This window comes from Leptonychotes weddellii, chromosome 3 (genome assembly GCF_054177405.1).
Source record: "Leptonychotes weddellii isolate Sample4059 chromosome 3, ASM5417740v2, whole genome shotgun sequence".
Lineage (NCBI taxonomy): Eukaryota > Metazoa > Chordata > Mammalia > Carnivora > Phocidae > Leptonychotes > Leptonychotes weddellii.
The window spans coordinates 97,517,269-97,526,991 of record NC_138371.1 but is presented as its reverse complement, the minus strand read 5'-3'; positions in this window follow the sequence as shown (position 1 = coordinate 97,526,991).

Genomic DNA, 9,723 nt, shown 5'->3' with positions numbered 1-9,723 from the left:
TTCTTCTTTGAATGTTTGGTAGAATTCCCAGGAAATCCATCAGGCCCTGGACTCTTGTTTTTTGGGAGGTTTTTGATCACTGCTTCAATCTTGTTACTGGTTATTGGCCTACTCAGGTTGTCAGTTTCTTCCTGTTTCAGTCTTGGGAGTTTATAGGTTTCCAGGAAGGCATCCATTCCATCCAGGTTGCTCAATTTATTGGCATATAGTTGTTGATAATAATTTCTAATAATTGTTTCTATTTCCTTGGTGTTAGTCGTGATCTCTCCCCTTTCATTCATAATCTTATTAATTTGGGTCCTTTCTCTTTTCTTTTGGATAAGTCTGGCCAGTGGTTTATCGATCTTATTAATTCTTTCAAAGAACCAGCTTCTAGTTTTGTTGATCTGAGCTACTGTGTTTCTGGTTTCTAATTCATTGATCTTTGCTCTAATCTTAATTATTTCTCTTCTAATGCATGGCTTTGGCATCGTTTGTTGCTTTTATTCTAGTTCTTTAAGGTGTATGTTAAAATGGCTATGCTACCGAGAACAATCTATACCTCAATGACATCCCAATCAAAATTCCAATGGTATTTTTCAAAGTTCTGGAACAAACAATCCTAAAATTTCTATGGAATCAGAAAAGACCCTGAATCACCAAGGAAATGTTGAAAAAGAAAAGCAAAGCTAGGGGCATCACGTTGCCTGATTTCAAGCTATATTACAAAGCAGTGATCTCCAAGACAACATGGTACTGGTACAAAAACAGACAAATAGACCAATGGGAAAGAATAGAGAGCCCAGATATGGACCCTCAACTCTGTGGTCAAATACTCTTCAACAGAGCAAGAAAAAATATGCCATAGAAAAAAAGACAGTCTCTTCATTAAATGGTGCTGGGAAAATTGGACAGCCACATACAGAAGAATGAAACTGGACCATTCTCTTACACCATACACAAAGATAAACTCAAAATGGATGAAAGACCTCAATGTGAGACAGGAATCCATCAAAACCCTAGAGAACATATGCAGCAACCTCTTTGACATCGGCCACAGCAACTTCTTTCAAGATACAACTCCAAAGGCTAGTGAAACAAAAGCAAAAATGAACTTTTGGGACTTCATCAAGATAAAAAGCTTTTGCACAACAAAGGAAATAGTCACAAAATTAAGAGGCCACCTACAGAATGGGAGAAGATATTTGCAAATGACACTACAGATAAAGGGCTGATATCCAAGATTTATAAAGAACTTCTCAAACTCAACACCCAAAAAAACAAATAATCAAGTCAAAAAATGGGCAGAAGACATGAACAGACACTTCTCTGAAGATGACATACAAATGGCTAACAGACACATGAAAAAATGTTCATCATCACTAGCCATCAGGGAAATTCAAATTAAAACCACATTGACAAACCACCTTACACCAGTTAGAATGGCAAACATTGACTGGGCAAGAAACAACAAATGTTGGAGTGGTTGTGCAGAACGGAGAACCTTCTTACACTGTTGGTGGGAATGTAAGTTGGTACAGCCACTTTGGAAAACAGTGTCTCAAAAAATTAAAAATAGAGCTATTCTATAACCCAGCAATTGCACTACTGGGTATTCCCCCAAAGACACAGATGTAATGAAAAGAGGGGCCATATGTACCCCAATGTTCATAGCAGCAATGTCTGCAATAGCCAAACTGTGGAAAGAGCTGAGATGCCTTTCAACAGATGAATGTATAAAGAAGATGTGTTCCATATATACAATGGAATATTACTTAGCCATCAGAAAGGATGAATACCCAACTGTTACATCAACATGGATGGGACTGAAGATTATGCTAAGTGAAATAAGTCAAGCAGAAAAAGTCAATTATCATATGGTTTCACTTATTTGTGGAACATAAGGAATAGCATGGAGGACATTAGGAGAAGGAAGGGAAAAATGAACGGGGGGAAATCGGAGGGAGAGATGAACCATGAGAGACTATGGACTCTGAGAAACAAACTGAGGGTGTTAGAGGGGAGGAGTGTGGGGGGATGGGTTAGCCTGGTGATGGGTATTAAAGAGGGCACATACTGCATCGAGCACTGGGTGTTATATGAAAGCAATGAAGCGTGGATCACTACATCAAAAACTAATGATGTATTGTATGGTGACTAACATAACATAATAAAATTAAAAAAAAACTATGAAGAATAAAATAGTTAAAATCACAAAAAAATTCATATATACATAACATTTTGTGTTAACCAAATTAAAATGAAACTATACAATAATGCATGCTATTCTATTGATATTATATATATATGTGTGTGAATATTTTACCTTATTGTTAATCATAATGCCTTCATAGTGTCTTTTCAATAGATTGTTTTTTTGTTTGTTTTTTTGCTTTTTTGTTTGCTTGTTTGTTTGAAAGAGAGAGAGAGAATGCACATGAGTGTGTGAGCACAAGAACGGGGGTGGGGGCAGAGAGAGAGGGAGAGAGAGAATTTCAAGCAGTTTTCCAGGGCTCAATCTCAGGACCCTGAGATCATAACCTGAGCCAAAATCAAATCTGACTCTCAGCCAACTGAGCCACCCAGTTGCCTCCCAATGGATAGTTTTTTTAAGGAATCTTCCATATATTCTGGGGACTTTAATTCTTTGTCACTTATATATGTTGGTAATAAGTTTTCATAATCTGTCCATAGTCTTTTTAATACAATATTTGAATTTTAATGTAGTAATTTTAGACAACTGTGGCTCTTCACTTTATGTTGTCTTAAAAATGTCATCTCATTCCCAAGCTTATGAATATATTCTCCTAAGGGTGCCTGAGTGGCAAAGTCAGTTATGTGTCTGCCTTAGGCTCAGGTCATGATCCCAGGGTCCTGCTCTGTTGAGTCTGCTTCTCCCTCTCCCTTTGTCCCTCCCCATGTTGTGCGCTCTCTCTCAAATAAATAAATAAAATCTTAAACAAACAAACAAATACATTCTCATAAATTTTCTTTAAATACTTCTCTGTGGTTTGTTAGAGTTACATGTTGGGGTGTTTTTAAATTTAAATCTCCCCCATAACAATTTTATTTTTATTAATAGAGTAATTGTATGTTTTACCAATTGTAGATAATCAATGATTCCAAATTTATTGAAAAGGACATTCTCTCCCAAACATATTTGAGATGGTTTATTTATTATATGAATGTCAATTTATTGGCTATGCTAGAGCCACATTACTTTCATTTTGGTTAACTTATACTGTACCTTCTTAGGTTTATACAAATTCTACCATGAGTCATATTCAAAAGTGTCATAACTACATTTTCATGTTTTTCTTTTCTGTATGATATTTAGGTTCCACTTGTAAATTTGGATGAAAAAGCATATTTTGTTATCAATTGGTATTATATTGGGATTATGACAGGAATTACAAATGTATGATTATATGAAAGTTATAGATGAATTTGAAGAATTATTAGTTTTAAAATGCAGAATCCTTTCTTCAAATTATATGTTACACAATTTTGTCAATAATTAGACTTTCTAGAAAACATTGATAACAGGCATGGCAAATACCAATGCCTTTAGTGGCAAGGGAAGTAATATTAAACACAGCAGCTGACCAGGAGTAAAGGAATAGGAAGTGATAGATTGTAGAAATTGTAACATATGTACTATGTGTATTTGTATTAGTCCTCCAAATCCATTGTTCAAATAAGTCTTTTACTGACAGGCTGGCAGCTTTATGATCCCTAATTGATAGTATTTGTTTGTGTGTTTGTTTCTATTTTATGTAGATCTTTATTATTGCTGGCCATTAGTAGGTATTTTCTAGATGTTGATTATGATTTATTTTTTTACGATTTTTTTTATTTTAGAGAGAGAGAGCATGGGGGGAGGAACAGAGGGAAAGAGAGGGAGAGAATCCCAAGCAGACTCCCTGCAGAATGTGGAGCCGAAGTAGGGCTTCATCTCACGACCCTGAGATCATGACCTGAGCCAAAACCAAGAGTCAGGCTCAACCGACTGAGCCACCCTGGCACCCCTGATTCTGACTTAAAATAGAATTGTTTTCCATTTACATTTGTTACTTATTTCTACTAATATACAAGAAAAAAAACTGTGTTTTCTATTATGCTTGTTATCTATAGTAAAATATATCATTATTGTATGTACTAATAGTATGGTCAACTGATTAACTTTGTTGTAGTTTTATGATAATACACTGTGATGAAAATTTCATCTTCTTTCTTAATATTTACATACCTGATTTTTAAATTTAATTATATTAGCACTCCAATCCAATATTGATTGACAAGATTTTAAAAGGATTAACATTTTAAGAACTAATGATTATAAGTGGGCTTACAGTGTGAGAGATGAGTAGGTTATGTACGAATATGTATATGTCTACATTCATAGATATATATGATAGAGTTGTCTGATTTGGACATAAAAAGTTAAAATGAGTAGGAAGAGTTCCATCATACCTGGAAGAGTTTATATTATATGAAAATTGTTCAGTTGTTGAAATTTGATAACCATTGCTTGTGAAACCATCAAAAGTATTTCATTTATATGGATAGAGTAACAGCTTAGTACCTTTTATACTCATTGGAGGTAATCATGTGTCTGTCTGAAGTTGTAAACAGTAGCTTAATATACTACATATCTATAGATATTAAACTCTCTCATACTTATTTCATTAAATTGTGTCTTCTTTCTATTTATTCTTGGTCATACTTCTCAAAATGTATGTTTACAATGGTACTTTTAAGGTTGTATTATTTAGTGAGCTTTAAAAAGCATCATTACTGAAGATTTTCAATTTTAGCCCTGCCAGGTAAAGAATATATACATTATATCCTACATCATTACAACACAATCATGTTGAAAAATTTAAAACCAATGACTTTTTTTTGACCCATCAGAAAACTGTGGTCATAGGACCAACTGCCTTCCCAAACTCTGGAGCCAAGTGAATCCAGAGACTCACATACAAGATCTGTTTATCTTCAGCAGAAGGTGCCAGAGCTCTAAAATCATAGGAACACTGAAATAGTAATTTTGACAAATTCCTGGAGGTTGAGTGTGGACTAATTTGAAAATGAGTAGCTCCTGGGGTTCTAGCCTTTAAGACTTCTTTTACTTTCATGGATTTTACCTCCATGAAACTCACCAGAAAGACCCTGGAAAGATTCCCTCATGTCTCAGGCCAAGGAAAGAAAAGAGTAATCATTCTGTAATATACCTAGAGTATTTTCCATAACAAATGTCTACTCTCCAGGAGGAAATACTTTACCAGAATCTTATCCCAGATGGGATAATGATATGCAGCCCCATTTCATTACAGAAGCATTTGTGAAAGCCACAGCCCAGAGACACAAGGCCAGAGAAAGACCGAGATTTAATAAGATCAAAGATTGCCTGTTGGTATACCTGGTCATCACACCAACAGAGTTCCAATAATATGAGGGGATCACACCTGAATTTACTGTAAAGCACAGATGCTATTTAAGAAGTAGTTCTTAGGAAAATCTAAATGAGGGGAGTCAAAACAAGGACATGATAAATTTGAAGTCTTTGGATCCAACTGCTAAGGGAAGCATTTAATACAGCCCGATTTCTACACAATCAACATAAAAACTAACACTCACACTATTTATCCCAACTATTATTATCCCCATAGAAGATGGTCAATATTAAACTAACAATCAAACAAACAAATAGGGCATGCCGGAGGGGAGAAAAATGGGAGTGTGAAGAGAAAAAACAAAGAACAAAACAAGACTCAGATATGGCACAGATATGGGAATTATCAGGCAGGAAATATAAAATAAGTATGATTAATATGTCAAGAGCTCTAATGGAGAAGGTAGATAACATGCAATAATGAATGGGTAATGTAATAAGATAGATATAATTTTACATTCGAGAAAGAATCAAAAACAAATTCTACAAATGAAAAACACTGTAACAGAAATAAAAATGCCTTCAAGGATTCAACTAGAATGCACACAGCCCAGAAAAGAAAAAAAAAAAAGTTAGAAAGAGGCCACTAGAAAGTCCCCAAACCTAATAATGCTATAATACTTTAGACAGTGTGGTATTAGCAAAAGAAGAGACGCATAGATCAATGGAACAAAATCAGAGCCCAGAAATAGATTCACACCAGTATAGTCAACTGATCTTTGATGAAGAAACAAAGACAATTCCTTTATCAAAGACGAGTTCCTTCATCAAAGATCAGAGGGGACAATCTTTTCAACAAATGCTGTATTACTTGGACATTCATGTGCAAAGAAAAAAAAAGTGAATTTAGACACAAACCTTATAACTTATCACAAAAAATTACCAAAAAATATGTCACAGATCTAATTGTGAAGTGCAAAACTATGAAATTTATAGAAGGAAATGTAGGAGGAAATCCTTTGGCCTTAGATTTGGTGATGATTTTTAGATAAAACAGCAAAAATACGATCCATAAAAGTAAATTTGACATTGGGCTTTATTAAATTAAGAACTTTTGCTCTGTGAAAGTCTCTGTTAATAAAATCAAAAGACAAGCTACATTTTCAAAATCCATGTCTGATAAAGAACTACTGCCCAAAATACACAAAAAAATCACTTACAATTAAGCATTCAAAAAGAAACAAACCAATAGGGGATTCCTGGGTGGCTCAGTCAGTTAAGCATGCTGGATGGAGTCCAGCAGCAAGCTCTTTGCTCAGCGGGGAGCCTACTTCTCCCTCTGCCTGCAGCTCCCCCTGCTTGTGCTCTCTCTCTTTATCTCTCTCCCCCTCTCTCTGACAAATACATAAAATAAAATCTTAAAAAAAAGAAACAACCCAATAAAAAAGAGCAAATAATCTGAACAGATACTTCACCAAAAACATATACAAATGACAAATAACATATGAAAAGAAACTCAACATGATTTTTTATTCAGGAAATATACATTAGAACAACAGTGGAATACTAATACTAATAATACTAATACACACCTATGAGGAAGCTAAAGTCTGAAATCTGACATTACAACTTGCTGGTAGGTGTGGAACAATAAGACTTCTCATTCCTCATGAGCTGGTATTCAAAATGGTACAGACACTTTGGAAGACAGTTTGACAGTTAATTGCAAAGTTAAACCTTGTCTCACCATATGATGCCGCCATAGTGCTTTTCTGTATTCACCCAGCTGGTTTGAAAAATTATGTTTATATGAAGAACTGCATGTGAAGGTTTACAGCAGCTTCCTTCTTAATCACTCAAAACTGGAAGCCACCAAAATGTCTTTACATAAGTGAATGAATAAATAAAGTGTAGTACATCTACATAATAGAGTATTATTAAGCATGAAAAGAAGTAAACTATCAACTCATGGAAACAGGGACTTTATAGCATAAAGTGCGGACTTTAATATGTGCATATTTCAACAATTCACTTCGGGGATTGAGAGAAACCAGAATGGGATATAGAATAGTACACAACAATCTAGCAGTATTGCAAATGCATACAACAAGCTAACTGCAGGGAGTGGGGAGAAAAGATGCTGACCTAAGTATCCCTGGGAATGACAGGAGTCTCTAAGATTAAAAGAAATATTATGTTAAGTGCTATAATCTAGCCGATAAAGTTATTACCCATGGGGGTATAGTCTAACATTTCTGACACTTCCATAAAATTATGCCACACTTGAATGGTCTGATGAATGGCTGGCAGAAAACAGGAACCAGGCTTCTCTACTTGAGAGCAGAAAGTTATAGATAAGCAAGGGTGAACAGGTACAGTGATCCATGCAGTTATGAATTTGAGTTGGAGACATTACTATGAATACATGGTTAGTGAATACAGATATTGATGATTAGTTGTAAAAAACATTCATGGATATGTGTATATATATCTACTTGGTTAGTGTACACAGATGTATCCCCTTGCTCTCTCAGGTAAGAAGGCCTAAAAGTGATGACATCCCAGTGGCACTAAATACAGTCAATGCCAGATCTTGTTTTGCCATGACCATATTCCAATGAAAAGAAATAATGTCTTTTTTAAATTTTTTAATTTAATTTTATTATGTTATGTTAGTCACCATACAATAAATCATTAATTTTTGATGTAGTGATCCATGATTCATTGTTTTCGTATAACACCCCGTGCACCATGCAGTACATGCCTTCCTTAAAACCCATCACCAGGCTAACCCATCCTCCCATGCCTTCCCCTCTAAAACCCTCAGTTTGTTTCTCAGAGTCCACAGTCTCTCATGGTTCATCTCCTCCTCTGATTTCTGCCCCCTTCATTTTTCCCTTATTTCTCCTAATGTCCTCCATGCTATTCCTTATGTTCCACAAATAAGTGAAACCATATGATAATTGACTTTCTCTGCTTGACTTATTTCACTTAGCATAATCTCCTCCAGTCCCATCCATGTTGATGTAAAAATTGGGTATTCATCCTTTCTGATGGCTGAGTAATACTCCATTGTATATATGGACCACATCTTTTTTTTTTTTTTTAAATAGACTGATTCTTTTTTTTTTTTTTATTTGCGAGAGAGAGAATGAGAGACAGAGAGCACGAGAGGGAGGAGGGTCAGAGGGAGAAGCAGACTCCCCGCTGAGCAGGGAGCCCGATGCGGGACTCGATCCCGGGACTCCAGGATCATGACCTGAGCCGAAGGCAGTCGCTTAACCGAATGAGCCACCCAGGCGCCCTGGACCACATCTTCTTTATCCATTCACCTGTTGAAGGGCATCTCATCTCTTTCCACAGTTCAGCTATTGCGGACATTGCTGCTATGAACACTGGGGTGCATATAGTCCTTCTTTTCACTACATCTGTGTCTTTGGGGAAAATACTAAGCAGTGCAATTGCTGGGTCATAAGGTAGCTCTATTTTAATTTTTTGAGTCACCTCCACACTGTTTTCCAACATGGCTCTACCAACTTGCATTCCCACCAACAGTGTAAGAGGGTTTCCTTTTCTCCACAACCACTCCAACATTTGTTGTTTCTTGCCCATTCAATTTTTGCCATTCTAACTGGTGTAAGGTGGTATCTCAATGTCATTTTGATTTAAATTTCCCTGATGGCTAATGATGATTCCAATGACATTTTTCAAAGTGCTGGAACAAACAATCCTAATTTGTATGGAATCAGAAAAGACCCTGAATCACCAAGGACATGTTGATAAAGGAAAACAAAGCTGGGGGCATCACCATGCCTGGTTTCAAGCTATATTACTAAGCAGTGATCACCAAGATGGCATGGTACTGGCACAAAAACAGACATATAGACCAATGGAACAGAATAGAAAGCCCAGATATGGAACCTCAGCTCTATGGTCAAATAATCTTCAACAAAACAGGAAAAATATGCAATAGAAAAAAGACAGTCTCTTCAATTAATGGTGCTGGGAAAATTAGACAGCTATATACAGAAGAATGGCACTCAACCATACTCTAACACGATACACAAAGATAAATTCAAAATGGATGAAAGACCTCAATGTGAAACAGGAATCCATCAAAATCTTAGAGGAGGACACAGGCAGTAACCTTTTTGACATAGGCACAGAAACTTCTTTCAAGATACATCTCCAAAGGCTAGTGAAACAAAAGCAAAAATGAACTTTTGGGACTTCAACAAAGTCACTCTTTATTTTAACATCTGACTCATTCCCTTCTTACCATTTTGTTATGTAAAAGTATCATTTTTACTATGTTACCTCCTTATTGTCTATTCTTTCCCTATATATGA